At 47.8% G+C, this 19,272-nt stretch overlaps 1 pseudogene; it reads right to left on the bottom strand.

The window, feature by feature from the left end:
• Positions 1-1,141: 1,141 nt before the first annotated feature.
• LOC146206968 (uncharacterized) lies at positions 1,142-15,134 on the bottom strand (annotated as a pseudogene).
• Positions 15,135-19,272: the final 4,138 nt, after the last annotated feature.

Below are 19,272 nucleotides of genomic sequence, written 5' to 3'. Positions count from 1 at the left end.
GCCAGGTTGTCTATCACCTAACAGGGCAGCCCACGACCGTATGCTAATGAGTATATCTGAGATAACAGAGACATGAATTAAGGAATTAGTAATTATGTTTGTAGCAAAGGGCATGTCAATTAACGGGAATCCACAGTGGGATCTGCAGACAAGAACCATTAACACTGGCACACCATACCCTTACAGGTGGAGATTAGGAGTCTCCCTAATTTTTTGTCTGCTCAAAGCTTGTCATTTCCTTCGTTCTTCCAGATGAGGAAGATGTGAAAATGATAGCATCGAAAATGCCAGAGACCATCGTTAACAAGGATGCTGATCCCAACAGCGTAAAAAGGAATTTCAGAAAAGATGGGTGACTAGTAATGCTGGCAACAGTTGAAGCTAAGTGGAAAGGCATGAAATTGAAATGTAACGTATGCAGAGATATGTTGCGAGACGACCAGTCTGTGGTGTGCGACATCTGTCTCCGTTAGTTTCATCAAGTGATTGACCAAAGCAGATGGGGCTTGTGGTTTTGTGATAAGTGCAGTGTAGTAGCATAGATGCAACCTTGCCCATTAACAATTGGAGTGCAGTAAGTGCATTGTTTTGCTTTTGTAAGATGTTCATGGTTTCCATGCAAACATTACGAGAAATTTCTTCCTAGAGAATGTTTGCTGAAATGTGAATATAATGTGCAATAAAACTAGTGTTTTCTTGCCATTTACTTTTCCTTGTATACATTAGTTCTGTGAAGGAAACCACAGGCTAGAAGGAAATGTAATGGCATGCATTTTGATACTTAGCCCCGTTGTGCTGGCTCAGTAGTTAGAGTGCTTGGCTGCTGAACCCAAAGATGCAGATTTGGTTTCAGCCACAGCAGGGGCATTTCAATAGAGGCGAAACAATAGGCCGCCATGCACCCTGCGGTGTCAGTGCATGTAGAAGAACCCCAGGTGGTCGAAATTATACCGGAGCCCTCAACTATTGTGTTCCTCATAGCCGTAGTTATTTTGGGATGCTAAACCAGATATATAAGTCGAGCCCGCTTATAACGAACCTGAGCGTCACGCGGCGTCCGTTCGTTATATCCCGAAGTTCGTAGTAACTGGACCACAAACTAAAAAAGAGAAGAAAAAAAAAGGCGGTCAAAATACGAGATTTATTCCTTAGCAAAAAAGTCTGTGATGCTCGTCTGTTTCTGCAGTGCAGATGCGATGAGGGCGGTCTCCAGTTTATTTAAAGCACTAGCGTGCTCTTCGCCGAGTGCCTTGGCATAGACAAGTTGTCTGAGGCCCTCTATATAGCCCATTGCTACAGATGTGCTTACGGGTGCTGGCTCAGACGTTTCATCTTCATCTGATTCTAACGCGTCGCTCTTGGCCCGCACTTCAGAAACGATGCCTTCGTCCGTGCACGGTTCCGCAATATCCGCGTCTTCATCCGCAGAAATAAAATCCTGCCAACCAACGCCAGGGCCTCCCATGTCGGAGTCGACGATGCGCTGCCACAAATCGCTGCCGGAATCATCATCATCGGAGGCATCAGGCCCGACGTCCGGTACTGCGTCGACGAAGCCGGCCTTGCGGAAACAGTTTCACACGCAAGCGGCCGGACGGTCAACGGCGATGAGCAAGCGCTGCACAATGCGGCGCCTATATGATGCCTTAAAGGAGCGTATTATGCCCAAATCAAGAGGCTGCACTTTAGATGTGGTATTGGGCGGCAGGAAAAGTACAGTCACTGCCGATTTAAAAACAATCCCATGCCGCACTTTGAACCGATGTAGCCAGCCATTGCCTGGGCAGAAGTCGGGAATGCGAAGTCTTTGGCTTTGCCCAGCATCATTGGTCCACTTATCGGAATGTTGCGAGCCCGTGCGTCGACGAACCACTTCAGCAGTGCATCCTCTACGTCCGCATAGGTGGCCTTCCGCAGGCGCTTTCTGTCCGCTGTGTTGGCGTCGGAGCTGGCGATATTTTCCTTATTCTTCAGAATTGTCGAGATGGTTGATTTCGACACGTTGTACTTCTTCACCAGCTCGCAATTTTTAGCACCTTGAGACAGTTCCGTCACAATTGCTCGCTTCGTTGCCATGTCCAGCGCTTTTCGTTTCGTGACCGCTGGAGGCAGGCAATTCCCGTCCGCCATCCCGAATAATACGACTCAGGCCCGACAGACGAAGCGCTCACACCACACACACGAAACTGACAACAAAGCGCCGCAACTGACGGAGCACGTGCGCACGTGCGATAATCACGCGAGGCAAGCGAGGAAGTGCCTAAGGAATAGGGGAGAAAACCTGGGCCAGGGGGCGCTGCGCCGCTCTGTGCGTCAGCGCCCTCCATGGAGACCACGTCAAAATCTACGCGCAGCCCGGCCGCGTCGTCTGCTCCCCGCCTCATAGAAAAGCATGCTGTCGTCTGCTCCGCGCTGCTTTCCAGCACGTGTTTGCGCGCGCGCGCTCGGTTGTTTCTCTCCTCCTCCGGCCGCATTGTGGCCGCCGTCGCGCTCTAACAAAGGGGGCAAGAAAAAAAAAAAAAAAACTGGAATGAAAAAGTGACGGCGCGCTTTTTCGCAAAACTCGGGAAAGTGTTTTTCTCTCTTCTCCCTTTCGTGTTGAAACGATGGTCGTCGGTTTTTTTTTTAGGTATCTCGCACCTCTGTTTGTAACTGGCGGTGCCGCAGCAGCCATCGCGGAACCAAGTCGGCCTCAAGAAACAGATATATGTCATTAATGCCATCACTCGGCGCCTGTAAAGGGAAAACACATACGTCAATCGTTCTATCCTCATACGCGATCCTGCTTCGGGAGCTCAAAACTGCGCATTCGCTAGAGATAACTGAACTAGGGATTGCACAGCGTAGCTGTGGAATTAAGAAGACAAAGGTTTACTTGGAGAGATGTCCCCGCCTGCATGAAAAGTCGTCAGGCATTTCCTCGTTCTCTCGCGGAGAGAGGAAACTGCCGAAAAAATGGCATGCCTCGGCTTCTCGTCAGTGATCCAGGTCGTTAAGAAACCTCTCATCGTTAAAGGTAGATAAGTCATTGATTTCGGATGGCAGCGCCACAGCAGCGAACTCCCCCTGACCGCTGTCAGCAGGAACCAAAGGGTATACAAGGCGGCATGCTTTGTGCCTTTGTAGGGAACGCGTCCTAAACGCGCCGAAAACAGGCACCACGGCGCCGGCAGCATCGCCTAAAACGTCTGTCCCCAAAGAGTTGAATAGGCCCCTTTCAAGTGAGCAGTCACAAATTGAAAGGAAGCTCCCCAACCAGCGCCTGGAGCACTCGTCGCTGTGTACACGCGTATCAATTCTCAACGAGAAGGCTGCACCCTTCATTCTCTGAGCAACATGGAAGTGACATGAAGAGGTGCCGCCTCAAGTCTTTCAAAATACCTGTCGCTTGCCTCTGCCTTCGAGTACCGAATTCGCGTTCATGTTGTTGTTGTTTTTTTTGTCTGAGCCTGCCAAGAAGCGCTCTTTGAAAACAATGTCCGCGGCGATCAATTAATCATAATTTCTCACTTTCGAAAGCACCTATAAAAAGCGTGCCTCCAGCCAGCCTCTATGTCAGCCGGGGCACAGAAAAAAGCAAAAATAAGAAACACCACTGGCAAACAGCGCCGGCTTTGCGCGCACAGACGCACGACCATCCCCCCTCGTCCTCACTCTCCTTCTCCCGCTCCGCGTGCACGTGCGGCTGCCTGTAGCACGCGCTCCCGAGCGAGCGGGCTGTGCAGACTCCGCGGACAGCCGCGCGCTGCGCGGGCGCGGATGCGCGTAGGTTTTGTAGTTCCTCTCCGCTCCGCTGGAAACCGAGCGCTGGAGTCGCGGAGCAAACTCCAGCTTTGGTTCCCTATGGAACGGAACGGACACACAGCGGGGGAGACCAATGAGAGGCATCCCTGAGCGTCAGTGCTGCCACCTGTTGGCTCCTACCGTAGTTGCTTTCAACCGCCCATGGCCTCCGAGATTACCTCCGCAAATCTCGGAGGTCACGAACCGTCACCGCCGTACTGAATGCGCGTGCCGCTGCGCATTCAGTCCGCCCGTGCAAACAGTACAACCGCTAGCGTATGAAGAGGCCTGCCTCCTGGCGCCCCGCGCCCCTGGCACGGCCACTCAATGGAACAGCCAGGAAACGAAACGACGAAACTTCGAAGACTATGCCGGCGGCCGGCGCCGTGGAGACAGGCGAAGACGAGGGAATGGCGATAGGAGAGGGGAGTGAAGTTCCGAGGAAAGGCGGCAGCGTGGCCTTGGAGGCCACACCATTCCCCTCCCCAACCTTCCCCTAATTCCAACTTCCCCTTCCCCCTGGTCAACAAGAGTGATGCCACAAAGATGGCCAACATAAGACGTGACCAGTATCCCCTCCCCAAAAATTAAACCATAGTCACCACCACCACCACCACCACACCACGCGCCGACACTCGTAGGCAGCACGCGTTGGCGAGCAAAGGGTAGCTCGCTTGCGAGGAGGATTGCGAAAACAGACCAAAAGGGATGGATGCCCACCATTATCTCGTATCGGGGCGCCGGGATTACGCCGTCCGTTCGCTGTAACCGATCGGCAGCGCTCAAGGACGTTCGTTATACGTGCGATCTTGTGCCATTGAAGTAATGTATATTTTGGCGGTCACTCCGGTCTCGTTCGTTATAAGCGAAAGTTCGTCTTAAGTGGGGCCATTATAAGTGGGCTCGTATCACATCATACTCTAAGTAAGATGCTATTCATGGTCAGTTAATCATACACTAAATGATCAATTTTTTTCTGCATGGGACAGCAGCTGTTGTACAATTTTACTTTAGCCTTCATAAAGAATATCACACTGGCTCCACATGGCCTTCTGTTGACCCTTGATATGAGTCACCATCACACACCCGAGTATGTATTTGTCTAAGGGCACCTATGCATGCAAGGAGGGGACCGTTACTTTCCACTTCTCAGAACTGAAATGCATGATCCACATCATTTCTGTAATTAAACTGCTTGCTATTTGAACTGTCCAGCATTGATGCAAGTTTCAAAGAACTGCAATTAGCAAATTAATCCAATCAGGAAACCACGCCAAGAACTGCTTCGGTTTCATCTTTAGCAACTGTTCGAGAACTAAAATTAGCCAAATGTTGCAAAACATAGATGACAGGTTACAAAATCTAAAAAACAATGCAGCCTACCTGTGGCATGTAGGGTTTCACATCCTAAAGTGACATATGTAGCTATGAAGAATACCGTAGTGGAGAGCTCCAGACTAATTTGACTACCCGGGCTTTGTAGCATTTGCATTTCACCTGCACCAAAGTGCGACTGCCATCACTGGTATTAAACATCACGACCTTGGGGCAACTAGCCGAAAGTGCCACTAAGATGTCGCAGCGTGTACGTACATGCTATACACGTCAACCTTTGTAGCATTAAAGCTGTCAAATGCATGGCAGATATTCATGTTCAGCTTTGGACTGACAAGTTTAAAAGTGTACTATTTGTGTTTGTCTAGCATGAAAAACAAAGGAAACTAAGGAAAAACGAAAAAATAAAATGAACATAATATGTTGAAAAAGCACTAGTCAAACACATAAAGCATATTCGTTCCTTTATTAATGATAAAGTGGCCTTCAACAATAGTACAAAGCCTGAACATTTAGAAAGGTGCTGTGCCAGGCAGCTATTTTACAGAAACCTGAACCATTTCACCTGTAGTAATGCGCATCCCGGCGGTGTGGGCTGGGCACTTATTTTTCGGTCACTCCAACATGCGAAAACTGCATCATGTGCATTCCCATTTTCCGAGTTTTGAGCTCTGTAGTACAGGCTAACAAATTGTCAATGACTTATTTTCGTCTGATTGTTGCACAGCGCGTGTAAATAAATTACCACTGCACCTAATAAACACTGACATGCACGTGCAACATCGCCGATCATAAACGGACACACTGATGTCCGTCCGGACATCGGCGCACTCATCACAGCACTCTTCGCGTAGTCTCACACAGCACTCTAGTAGGATGTAATCCGTAATCAAAGCATCTCACGGTAAGCACAAACCACACCTCCAGTTGTACAACAAACACGAATGACGCGATGCTTGGGCTAGAGACACGCCGGCGGTACCCAGCTTTTTCAGCGCCGCTTGTATATGTACTACGTAGAACTTGCAGCACCAAACCTTAATGCGAGCAGAAAGCGATGCGTTAAGTGACGCATCTCATCACAGATGGAAGTGACCAAACTTTGAAGAATCAAAACTACATAATTACATAACGACCGTCGTAGACGTTAATCCACATGATGAGGACCAAATGAGCGGGCGTGCGGGCCGCGGGCTGGCCGTCAACACCGCGATTACATGCGCTTGCGCTCTGGTCGTGCTTGCCACCCTGCCGCGGTGCAACTCACGTAAACCTATCATCATGCCATCACGTAGTATATCACCCATTCTAGGCACTATTCTTGCCACTGTACTATTCTTTGTAATTTCACATTTCACGCATGCAGTATGTAGTACAGTCGTGCCTCGTTAATATGGACACTTTGGTTTCCGACCAAAACTGTCCATAAAGCGAGTCATCCATAATAACGAGTCATGAATAAAAACAAAAAGGATTTTATTGAGAAAAGAGAATTGCAGTTAACGACTGCTTTTGTACATGACGGTGTACACTGGACTCAAAATTTCACAGAAAACAGGAAATTTTGAGTGCATTATCCTTGTCATTGTTGTCTTCGAAAAATTGTAGTGCAGTCTGAAGCGACTCGCTTACCATGACACCCGTGATGTTGGGCTTTGTGTTGGTCGACCTTTCGAGCACGAACTCCTCACTGGCCGATTAATCAGCGTCTGATTCTCTACTCACCGCCACTTCCTAAATGGCCTCTTCACTGAGCTAAGTAGCCGCTAAGTAGCTGCTTGAGATTCTCCTGAGGCGAGGAAACAGCTGAGCTGTCGATACTAGTCCCTCGCAGCTTGGATTGACTGAGATGGCTTTTGCCGCTCTTATTCACCGATTTCTTCGCGCCTACGTTCAGCTCTGTTCTTTTGCGTTTAACTCCCCCCATGCCAAAAGCCAGACTCAAGTTGAGGGCTACAGGCTCCTGATGCTGTGCACTTTTTTGCCTAGTTAAGCTTTCTGCCTTTCAGTTCTTCTGATTCTTTTTTTTTTTTTTTTGCCTTGTACTGTTTCTGTAAGAAAGCGAGGGAGTCAAGTTGGCAAGCTGCTATGCAGAGGGCTATCGAACATCCCATCTTCTTGGCGCCGTTTTTATGTGTTCCCATAAAACAAACACTGCAAGCTGAAGTACAGTTTAGAACGACGGCTAGCCGACTACGAAGAGCTCAGACCTTGTCAAGGCCGCATCGTTGACCCAAAGCGAAGCCGACATACGGACCGCCTAGTGTACAAAGTTTGGCAGTTCAGCAGCGCAACAGGGATGAAAACCAGGAGCATGAGAGGGAAGCGCGTCCAGGACTGGACGTTCGGTCCCGGCTGCGTGTTCGTACGTCGCCTTTCTTTTGTCGCTCTACTTTGTGAGTGTGTCTTAACTCTCACCGAAAAGCGTTAACGGCTTCATGGAACACACATTGCGCTTTGGGAAAGAAAACTTCAGTTCCCACCGCCACTGTAGGCACTTGTCTTTCTTCCTGTCATTTCTTTCTTACGCTTTTACCGGCCTCTCTGTTCACGTTCAGCAAAATTTATTGCAACCACATGCTGCTGTTTTCTCGACTGCGGCGGCACTTCCGCTGCACCCAAAAATCTCCTGTTTCCCCCCTTTCGGGGTCTTTCTTACGCTGACCCTCGGTTTGCTATGTACGTTCCTCTCCGCTCTTACGCTCCCATCCCCCCCTCCCCGCTCCCTCAGAACGGCGACACGCCCGCTTTAGTTCTTTCCAACCCCACAGGACTCGTTCAGGCATCCCGCCGTATCGGCTGTCGCGTAGATTCGCGGGCGGCGCGCCCTTCTTTAACTTGCGTTCGGACTACTCTTCTTTTTTTCAAGCACTGTCCATATTAACGAGACAAAAATACATGGGCCCAAGTGGGGCGCGTGCATTCTTCCCCTGTCCATTGTCCGGACAGCGAGTTTCCATATTAACGAGGCATAAATACATTGAAAAGGTTTCGTCCCCAGAAAAACTGTCCATAATCCGGGTCGTCCATATTAACGGGGGTCATATTAACGGGGCACGACTGTACATACTTCTTGCACCTCGCACGTACACCTCATACCAACTTCGATTTGGCTACATATGGCTACCATGTTGTTGCTACAACCACATCTGAGGATCTCGGATCCGTCCGGCTTTCCCGACGGATCCCAAGGCCCATATCGGAAAAAATGTGTTGGGTCCGTCGGAAGAACCCTACCGATCGGGTCCGTCCGCCGTACCTCTGAAAAATATTTCCCGGATCCGTCCGACGTATCCCGAAGAAAATCGCACTGGGTCCGTCGGACGTACCTTTAAGACCATTGATCGGGTCCGTCCGACGTACCTTTAGCCACAGCCTTTTTTGTATGCTTCCGGTATTTCTTCTCTATTTGTTCTGTTTTATCTGCCTTTGGGTGGCCCTAGATTATCTTGAATTATCTTTCCAGTCATGCAAATTCAGCGCTTTATAGAGCATGCGCACATATTTTTCCTTGAGTTCGTACACTTTCCCCTTCCAATTTTAGTTGTAAGTTAGCGCTCGTCCTGTGTGCTTCTCTTGTCCTTGTCTGTTCCGCGCTAAGCCTCCCAGTAATCATGTCCCAGAACCAACTAGCCCAGAACTCTACTTTGCTCATGGAACCTAGGTTCGCAACAACGCGACGTGCAGCGATAACGCTTGATAAAGTTGTAACATGTCACTTGCAAGTCGGAGGAGGTGACAGCGTTAGCTAAGCAAACAGACACGTCGCAATGTGCTCACCTCTAAAAACGGCAAGCCGGTCATAGACACCCTCACGCACGTGTGGCTCTTCGCCTCGCTTTCTTGTCAAAAATTAAAACACATTCATGGCTTAGTACGTTTTAATTTCTTCACCTGTCGCAAAACTTAAGACCGCACTTCACATTGCAGGCACCGATGTCAGGGAATTCAACGCGAAGCAGTGGTCTTGTAGTACACGACACACCTCGACGAAGTTACCGCGGTTGTACGAGCCGGTGTTTTCACAAAGTTGAACATTTTGTCCAGACAGTCGTTTTTCTTGTTCCAAGAAGTCCACGGGTGTATCCACTCGCTCGCATGGTTTTCGCTGGTGCACAAAGGAATTCTGTAAATGCGCGAAAGGCTTCCCCCACGGATCAGAACGAGTTGAATACTGCGGCTGGGTGCGGCGCCCACACACACGACCACGTGTATGGCGAATTCTGCGCTGGCCGCTAGCTCCCCTAGCGGATGACGTCACGTGCATACCTCCTATACGGCGCTGAAAAAGCTGGGTACCGCCGGTGTGTCTCTAGCCCAAGCATCGCGTCATTCGTGTTTGTTGTACAACTGGAGGTGTGGTTTGTGATTACCGTGAGATGCTGCGATGTACGGATTACGTCCTACTAGAGTGCTGTGTGAGACTACGAGAGTGCTGTGATGAGTGAGCCGATGCATGGACGGACATCAGTGTCTCCGTTTATGATTGGCGATGTTCCACGTGCATGTCAGTGTTTATTAGGTGCATTGGCAATTTATTTACACGCGCTGTGCAACAGTCAGACGAAAATAAGTCGGCGACAATCTGTTATCAGACTGCACTGCAGAGCTCAAAACTCTGAAAATGGGAATGCACATGAGGCAGTTTTCGCATGTTGGAGTGGACCGAAAAATAAGTGCCCAGCCCACACCGCCGAGATGCGCATTGCTACAGGTGAAATGGTTCAGGTTTCTGTAAAATAGCTGCCTGGCACAGCACCTTCCTAAATGTTCAGGCTTTGTACTATTGTTGAAGGCCACTTTAATAAAGGAACGAATATGCTTTGTGTGTTAATGACAAGTGCTTCTTCAATATATTATGTTCATTTTTTTTTCGTTTTTCCTTAGTTTCCTTTGTTTTTCATGCTAAACAAACACAAATGGTACACTTTTAAACTTGTCAGTCCAAAGCTGAACATGAATATCTGCCATGCATGTGACAGCTTTAATGCTAGAAAGGTTGACGTGTATAGCACGTACGTACACGCTGCGATCTCAGCGGCACGTTCGGATACTTGCCTCAAGGTCGTGATGTTTAATGTCAGTGATGGCAGTCGCACTTTGGTGCAGGTGAAATGCAAATGCATCTGTTTCCTGCAAGATGTCAACGCAAAGTACAAAGCCCGGGCAGTCGAATTAATCTGGAGCTCTCCACTATAGTATTCTTCATAGCTACATATGTCACTTTAGAATGTGAAATCCTACATGCCACAGGTAGGATGTGTTATTTTTCAGATTTTGTAACCTCTCATCTATGTTTTGCAACATTTGGCAAATTTTAGTTCTCAAACAGTTGTTAAAGATGAAACCGAAGCAGTTCTTAACATGGTTTCCTGCTTGGATTAATTTGCTAATTGCAGTTCTTTGAAACTTGCATCAATGCTGAACAGTAGCAGGTAGTTGAATTACAGGAATGATGTGGATCATGCATTTCAGTTCTGACAAATGGAAAGTAACGGTTCCCTTCTTTCATCCATAGGTGCCCTTAGACAAATACATACTTGGGTGTGTGATTGTGATACATATCAAGGGTCGACAGAAGGCCATGTGGAGCCAGTGTGATATTCTTCATGAAGGCTAAAATAAAATTGTACAATAGCTGCTGTACCATGCAGAAAAACATTGGTCATTTAGTGTATGATTAACTGACCATGAATAGCATCTTACTCAGAGTATGATGTGATATATAATATCTGGTTTAGCATCCCAAAGTAACTACGGCTATGAGGAACATTATAGCTGAGGGCTCCGGTATAATTTCGACCACCTGGGGTTCTGTTACATGCACTGACACCGCACGGTGCATGACGGCCTATTGTTTCGCCTCTATTGAAATGCCCCTGCTGTGGCTGGAACCAAATCTGCATCTATGGGTTCAGCAGCCGAGCACTCTAACTACTGAGCCAGCACAACGGGGCCAAGTATCAAAATGCATGCCATTACATTTCCTTCTAGCATGTGGTTTCCTTCACAGAACTAATGTATACAAGGAAAAGTAAATGGCAAGAAAACACTAGTTTTATTGCACATTATATTCACATTTCAGCAAACATTCTCTAGGAAGAAATTTCTCGTAATGTTTGCATGGAAACCATGAACATCCTACAAAAACAAAACAATGCACTTACTGCACTCAAATTGTTAATGGGCAAGGTTGCATCTATGCTACTACACTGCACTTATCACAAAACCACAAGCCCCATCTGCTTTGGCCAATCACTTGATGAAACTAACGGAGACAGATGTCGCACACCACAGACTGGTCGTCTCGCAACATATCTCTGCATACGTTGCATTTCAATTTCATGTCTTTCCGCTTAGCTTCAACTGTTGCCAGCATTACTAGTCACCCATCTTTTCTAAAATTCCTTTTTACGCTGTCGGGATCAGCATCCTTGTTAACGATGGTCTCTGGCATTCTCGATGCTATCATTTTCACATCTTCCTCACCTGGAAGAACGAAGAATATGACAAGCTTTGAGCAGACAAAAAATTAGGGAGTTAATCTCCACCTGTAAGGGTATGATGCGCCAACGTTAATGGCTCTTGTCTGCAGATCCCACTGTGGATTTCACTTAATTTACATGCTCTTTGCTACAAACTTAATTACTAATTCCTTAATTCGTGTCTCTGTTATCTCAGACATACTCATTAGCATACGGTCGTAGGCTGCCCTGTTATGTGATAGACAACCTGGCATAGACCTCTGTAAGCCTCACGTTAACCAAACTGTACAAACATGCCTCCATGGCCTAGGAGTAACCTTTCTTAGCTGAAACGTCCCAGAACATATTTCAAATATAACTTTGTAAGCTTGGCTTAACAACTCCTGCCATGTAGTGTGGCCTCGTGACAATTGGCTCTTGGCACTTTTGGCTTGTGCACAGGGTCCATCTGTTAAATACTGGTTAACATGCATGAAAAATACATTTTCACACAAACTGGTGGCAAATGGTCAAGTGGTGCACTGCAGATTCTGAAATGTATACCTATGCAAGGATGGCATTATCACATAACATGATCAAGAGTTCTGTCAGTACCTGCAGTTACATGGCATTTCAATGCCCATTAAAGGACCACCTCAGACAATGGTTGTTACCACAAGACCTGTTCTAACAGCGTACTGACACCATTCCACTGAGCGATGGACATGTATATGCATACCCTAAATAGCTCATGATTGTGGACCTCATTTATTTCTATGACTTCCAAGGAGTTCCTGTCGTCAGAAACCCTACACTTTATGAAATCGGGACAGCTGTCTTGAAAGGTGATGAAAAGAAATAACCATGTTACCTTGCCACAATGCTAAATTACAGACGGTGAATATGCGGCATGAAGATATTAAGAAGCTTATACAAAGAAAAGTGAGAGTGAAATGGCAGAATTTTTGAAACATTGAAATAAGCTACAAACTATACTTTGTAGAACCTGTCATCGAGGAATGGAAATCGTGCAGCCATCAAAAACACAACAATGAGGACATTTAGGTCATCTTCACAAAACAGATACCCACACCTCACACACAGCTTCATATTATGAAAGAGGACAAACCAATATGCAAGGAGTGTGGAGATGAACGAACAATAAACCATATCTTACTTACACGTACGCCAGAGTCGAGAAAATAAGAGGAAAACATTTTGTACAATTTGCAACAGATCTCTTTCCATCCCAGCATGATCCTAGGAGAGACGTGCAAATTTCCTGCATTTTTGGTTTCCTGAAATGTTCCTAAACAAGCTACATCCTAAAGAATATTTTAGTCATTACACACAAAATAAATACATTAAACCTTGTTCTTGGTGCATGGCAGTATTAGTCGCTTATGCACCATAAAACTCAACACAACGCTGTAAGTTATACCTTGGTTAGCTATGTTATATGAGAAGTTTTCGGTCTGGTGTGGTCCTTATTGACGTGGCAGCGCTATCATGAGGGTCTATGTCCCAGCAATCGGAAAGTGACCTATTCTAATAATTTTATAAACTGAAGGAGATTTTACAGATCTCTAAAGACATGCGGATGTTTGGTTTCGACTGGAATGCTCAACTGCTTTATCAGCGTCTGCCTGCTTTGACAGCCTGGAGTGAAACTGTTGAAGAGAATACATTTTTTAACATTTAACGCGTTTCTGAAGGCGTTGCTTTCAATTACGGGGCCCACAAAAAGCAGCCGAATGTCAAACGCCGCCTAGGTAGGCTTTCTAGCTAGACAGCGGTGTAACGTGGAAAATCGCTCCGCCGGTCCATCGCTGGCGCCGCTGACTTGACAGGCGAACTGTTCGAACTTATAGCTACAGACCACACCTAAAACACTGAATTGTGCATGGTCAAGGCAGAACTTATCTAACACCGAGCACTGGTAGCTATCAATTTCGAGCCCAATATTATGAAAATCTGTCCTCTCTTCAATCATTGATACGTCCACGGTTGAACATTTATGCGCCTCGGGGTAGGCCAGCCGTTTGAACATGGATGTGTGCTTGTAGCAACGATCACTTGCATGGCACACTCTGCAAAATTCCAATAGTCAGCTTCTGCAACGAAATGTGCAGCGCGCATTTCTACCGCGTACCTATAAGTCCGGCGACACATGCATATCTCCCGCTCGTTTCAAAGCTGCGCGGCCATTGAATCGGGTCACGCTAACCTCGAGCATGCGGGGGTTTAAACTACATGTACGCAAAATTCAACGACGATAAAAAGATGCAGGCTGAGCATTTTAGTCTAGTCTTCCCCTAAATACCAAAGAACATTGCTGTTCGTAGGGAATTCAGATCGTTCGCGCTTCCGGCTTTTCGGTTGTGCACTCATGTATTGCGGTGCAGTAGGTCTTCACCTCGACGAGTCGATGTGCAGCTGGCTGCCGTAGCAGCGCAGGCCTCTAGTAGATTCGGCATGTCTTGTGCCATGGCTCTGAGGTAGAATTTAAACGAAGAATTTAACTAGAAACATCCTGTTTCCTCTGTCTACATGCAAGGAACAAGCATAATGCCATTTCACATATACTTTGGACTGCCGAATGTTCTGCACGGCGAGGTGTGTGAGTTGTGCCGGCACTAGATCTTCGGAGGTCGATGCAGGACCCAAGACAGCGTAAATGCTAGGAATAGCTCGCTTGCATTATGGGCAAATCGAGGTGATAGTTTAGTGCGAAGCGAAAGCTGCTCGTGAATGTGCGTATCTCGATATGCCAGCTGGTGGAGCTGGAGCAGTATACGTCGCATCGCTTGCAGATATATGTGCGTGACAGCGATGCTTGCATGCCCTACACAACCCTGAGTGAAGACCGTGATCTATATGTTAGAAGGGATGAACTCTTCGTAGCACCTCATCGAGAGTCGCACAGCTAGCTGATATTAGAGACCTGGATAAGATTTTCACGCGTAGCAAACGGAATGTGGCGTTCGACGTGCATATAGCCATGAGCCATGTATATCGACTTCCGCCGTATCTTTAAGAGATTTGAATGGATACATCGGACGTACCTTTAGACACTTCGTTATTTAGCATTTCAACAGCTGTCGACTGGTGGTCGCTCGCCGCTTGCTCCTGCTGGATGTGCTTATCACCACCCCCTGTCAAAGAGGCATGGCCTACGATAGGGCCGTCCGTGGCCACTGCAGGTAGCTCCCCGCTGGGCTGGGTCGAGGGTTTAGGCAGGACACTCACCTGGGGTCCCTGGTCGGGCGCCAAGTCGGCAGCTTCATCCCCGTGTGTGATCGGTAACCCCCTTGCCTGCTGCGATGCCCGAGCGGCGTCTCGCCGAAAGGTCGTCACCTCCTCCTCCGCCGTGCATAGCCTGGCACTGAACGCCTCCAACCGCACACACAGCTTGCAAGTAAACGAGACCGCTGCATTGGCTGTCTGAAGATCCTCAAAGTCGGTCTCGTAGAGGCAGACCCATCTCTGGCAGCCGTCGCATTGCACCATCTGTGCGTCCAAGCGCTCTCGCCTCTTTGAGCTTCGCGCCATCACCGCGCGGGACAACAGGAGAGCCGGTGGAATGAGAGGGAGGAACCGGTCCGGGATGAGGGAGCACTGTTGCTGCGCCAAGCCTGAGCTAGCCTAGGCCTACATCACTTTTCCCTGCATAGCCGTGCATCCTCCACGATATCACGACAATTCAGCATTTAACGCCGTCTCGCACAAACGTAGCAGGGAGCATGCACAGCTCGGTCACCCCGTCACACACATTCCAAACTCCCGCTATCGTAGCAGACGATCGCAGCGTGCGTCCCAAGAGCATTCCATCGTTGTGCAGATTGCACAACTAAATCAAATGCCCTCAACGGCGAGAAAGGTAACGAAAGTTGGCGCACGAGGTCCCATAGGACCCTGTTTTCTGTGCAGGTCTGTATTTCAGTCGGTCTTGGTTCAGACTCTGTTCAACTCGGGAACAATCAGAAAGTGTAGTGACTGTGCGACGATTGCCGACGAACAGCAATGAACGGCGGCTTGCGGGCGAGTGCGTCGTCACAGCGGCGGCAAGCGCACCGTTTTTTTTTTTGCTACCAGAGGTTTCCAACACGATTACACCGTGCTTCCAACGTATGTAGGGAATGTAACATTGTTTGCATCACACAGTGCGCCTGTAGCGGAAGCCACCGGGTGGAACGCTGATTGCCGTCAAGGCGCCGCGGGGAGATACGGAAACAAGTTGCTAGGCAAGGGGTTCTACGCACGTTGTGAACATCACAATAGTGAGTAGATTTTGTTTTTGACTGCATGAGTTTGGCTAAGAATTCTGAAGATCATAGTAAGCTTGTATTGTGCCTGCTTTATCTCAGATCTGTGACGCGACCACGCGCATTTCGTGACCCTGACTGCCCCGCCGGACCAACGCCTCCTCCATGACGCGTTTGTCTAGCAGTACTCCTGTGCACCGAAAGGTGATCGAAGGTCTGCTGAACACCTGCGCCTTTTTCCTGGTTAAGCTCTAAAAACCCGTGTTGGTCATCGAACGATCTTGATGTGTGCTATACCACTTGTTGTAAGTCGGCTTCTCTGCAAGGCTTTTTTTCCAACCAAAAGGTCTCGTTCCCACTCGTGCATTGTTTTTCAACAGTTGTCTTCAAGATGACCTAGCGAGAGCTGTCGAAAGGGTTCTGTATACCTGCCCTTTATATGTAAAGTACAGGATGAAGGGACTATTGATTGTCCAGCGCGCCTTGCTCCTTGATGACAGGTTCCGGGCCATTTGTCACGTCAACACTGTTGACAACGTTTCTGCCGACGTGTTTGACATGTGGCCAGTCGACACCGTCGCGCCGTCACCACCCTTCACTGTGACAGTCAGCGTTTGCGGTAAGCCGCTTTGTATGGAGCTGAACACCGGTGCGAGCGTTTCTGTCATGGGAAAAAATCGTCTTCAGAAGCTGCTACCGTCAGTGCTGTCTGATGTACTCCTGCGAAGCTACTCGGGTGAGCTCACAAAGTTCAATGTAGAGCGGATGTCACAGTGCAGTTTCCTGACAGAAAAGCAGTACTTACTAACTTTATTCCTGACTGGGGAACATTCACCTACACTCCTGGGCCAGAACTGGATTCGAGAACTGGGCATTGAAATTGATCGTGTGGAAGCAGACGTTCGTGCTGTTTCTGATGTTGAGGACCTTCTTCAAGCGTTTCCTGAGGTGTTTGAACAGAGCCTGGGAACTTTCAAGGGTCCAGAAGCCACAATCCATGTTCCACAAGATGCTGCACCTAAGTTTTTCAAGCCACGTCCACTGCCCTTTGCCCTGAAGGACGGGGTGTCACAAGAGCTTCAGCGCCTACTGAGGGAAGGCATCCTGGAGCCAGTCACTTCTTCAGCTTGGGTTGCACCAATTGTTCCAGTTCGCCGTTCGTTCTTTCGATTCGCAGCATTCTATGGTCACAAATTAATTTGCTAGGTTGCAGTCCCTGGGTTACTGCTGTTGCACAGATTTTCACTTGCCTGATAAAATATTTTTCACGTCCCCGAATAAGCTTTACGAAGCGAAGCGACGCCAAGTTTGGATCGCTGCCGTCCAACGAGCAGTGAGCTGGCAATCATGCCCGAGTTTGCGGCGTCCACATTTTCCGCAAAGTATTTTTCCCGAAAGAGGACACACTACCTGCACCTGCATCCTTTCTCAACCCGCAAAAAAAAAAAAAGTTTCACCGCATCCCCCCCTCTCCCCCCCCCCTCCCCCCACAAAAAAAAAAAAACAGACAAACTTAGCTGCAGCTTAGCTAAAGTTAAGCCTGGATATCTCAAAGCTTAAAGAAATTTGGGCAACTCATAGGCATCAGCGCTATCTACATAGTGGCAATTAGCATGCCTGATAAATGAAATGCACGTCTACTGGGACCGCCGTGCGCGCCCTGTGGGCCGCGCTCGTGGATGCAGTTGTTCATTGCATAATTTTTATTTAAGCTGTCCTGTGGTCTATATTTCCCTGTCTACAATAGCTTGCATAAGCACCAGTACAATGCAGAGAGTAATCAACGGGAATGGAGCGTTTTAATTACGCATTTACTATGTCTTGCGCAACTTTTTTGTTTGCTTGCTTGCTTTCATTATTTTTTCCTTCGTCTCAGCTCGTTCCTTTTTTTTCCTTCCACACCCTTTCCTTCCACGCTTATGCCGCTACTTTCAGTCTCCTCTTTTTGCCCCCCAGCCTGACGAAAGGGCGGAGAATGTGAGAATAATGAACTGTTAGGAAAAGAAGTTAAAATAAGCTGAAATGAAACTTAATTTCATGAAGACATTTTACGCAACATAGGAAATACAGGAAGCTGCCGAAAGCCTTGACAACCTACATCGGACGATTGGCCGATGTCTGACCCACTTTAATAATTTCCCCAAGTTATTGCTAAAATTTTCAGCTACGTAGATGACCGCCTTGTCTTCCTGGAATGTAATGCAAACCAAACAAAAATATCTAAAAAAAACTTCCCTATCCGACGTCAAACTACCAGCTGTCCGCTTTGCCCTCTGTAGATGTGATTCATGAAGCCCCTGTCTGCCATTCCATACGCTTCATTCGTTTAGTTGTGTTAATGACATTTCGATGCCTACTGAGCTGCTGAACCTCGAATGATGAGCTGTTTATCACGCCGTACTGCTCAATCAAGACTATAGTAAAAAAATAAATTAAAAAAATAAACGTCATTTTTTTTAAAATTTATTTGTGGACGCTTTGAACAGATCTTGCATTCATTACACGCTATCCTGCTCCAAGCAAGTGGTCGAGCGGCTGGCTGCCACCTATTACTCTCCCCTGTCAAAACCTCATTTTGTGGCAGAGGACTTGAAAGTACCGCTAAAGAGGGGCAAATAAAGATCAATAAAAAGAAAACGAAGAACTAGCATTCAAGTGGGGACTTGAGGCAGGACATTTTTTCAACGAAAGAGAAAATCAGACTTGCTACAATTCTGACAAGTGACAGAGAGGAAGACATGCATGTGTATTAGAAACTGTAGTTCGCTTGTTGTGCCGTGCTGTAAGGGTTTCCATTCTCATAGCTGTGTCGCTGTATCAGTGACTGCGTGCCATCTGCCATCCTTTCGTGGCAACCGAGAAAAGTGGCAACCACCTCACCAGAAAACAGCTAAAGCTCTTCAAAAGCCGTCTGCTTAATATGTGTGCCTGCGGCAATTTCAGGCCTCGGTAGTGGCATTCTCGAGTTTTCAGGCTTGTCGCTTTTTTGAGGGGGGGAAGGGGGCTTCCTTCCGTTTCATTCTTCTCGGCCGCTCAATTCCCCGCAGCTTTCTTTTTTTTTTTTTTTCCTCAGCCACCGTTCTAGGTTGGCCTTTTGTGAAGCTGTGCCACACTTGGGGGAGTTGGGAAAAGGGGTGTTCGCCACAAATGTTTTTTGTATTTTTCTACATCTTTACCGTGATTTTCACCCCCCCCCCCCTTCCCCTTTGTTTTTTTTGCTCGGCCTTTTCCAACTGTGCGCGCTTCTCCTGTCTTTCGTTTCGCGTGTTTCCAGCCTAGAAATAAACGCCCAGCGGACGGCCAGGGCTCGTCCCTGTCTCTCTGTCTTGTGTCGTGTGGCTCTCGTATTGCTTGCGCTTCGCTACGTTGCTCTAGCTGGCTGAAACTGCCACATTTCTTCAAGCGCACGCCCTACGCAGGCGGCC

This window comes from Amblyomma maculatum, chromosome 1 (assembly GCF_055883805.1).
Source record: "Amblyomma maculatum isolate TAMU_Amacu chromosome 1, ASM5588380v1, whole genome shotgun sequence".
In the NCBI taxonomy this organism is placed as follows: Eukaryota; Metazoa; Arthropoda; class Arachnida; order Ixodida; family Ixodidae; genus Amblyomma; species Amblyomma maculatum.
The sequence above is the reverse complement of the archived record's forward strand: the minus strand, read 5'-3'. Positions and strand labels throughout refer to the sequence as shown.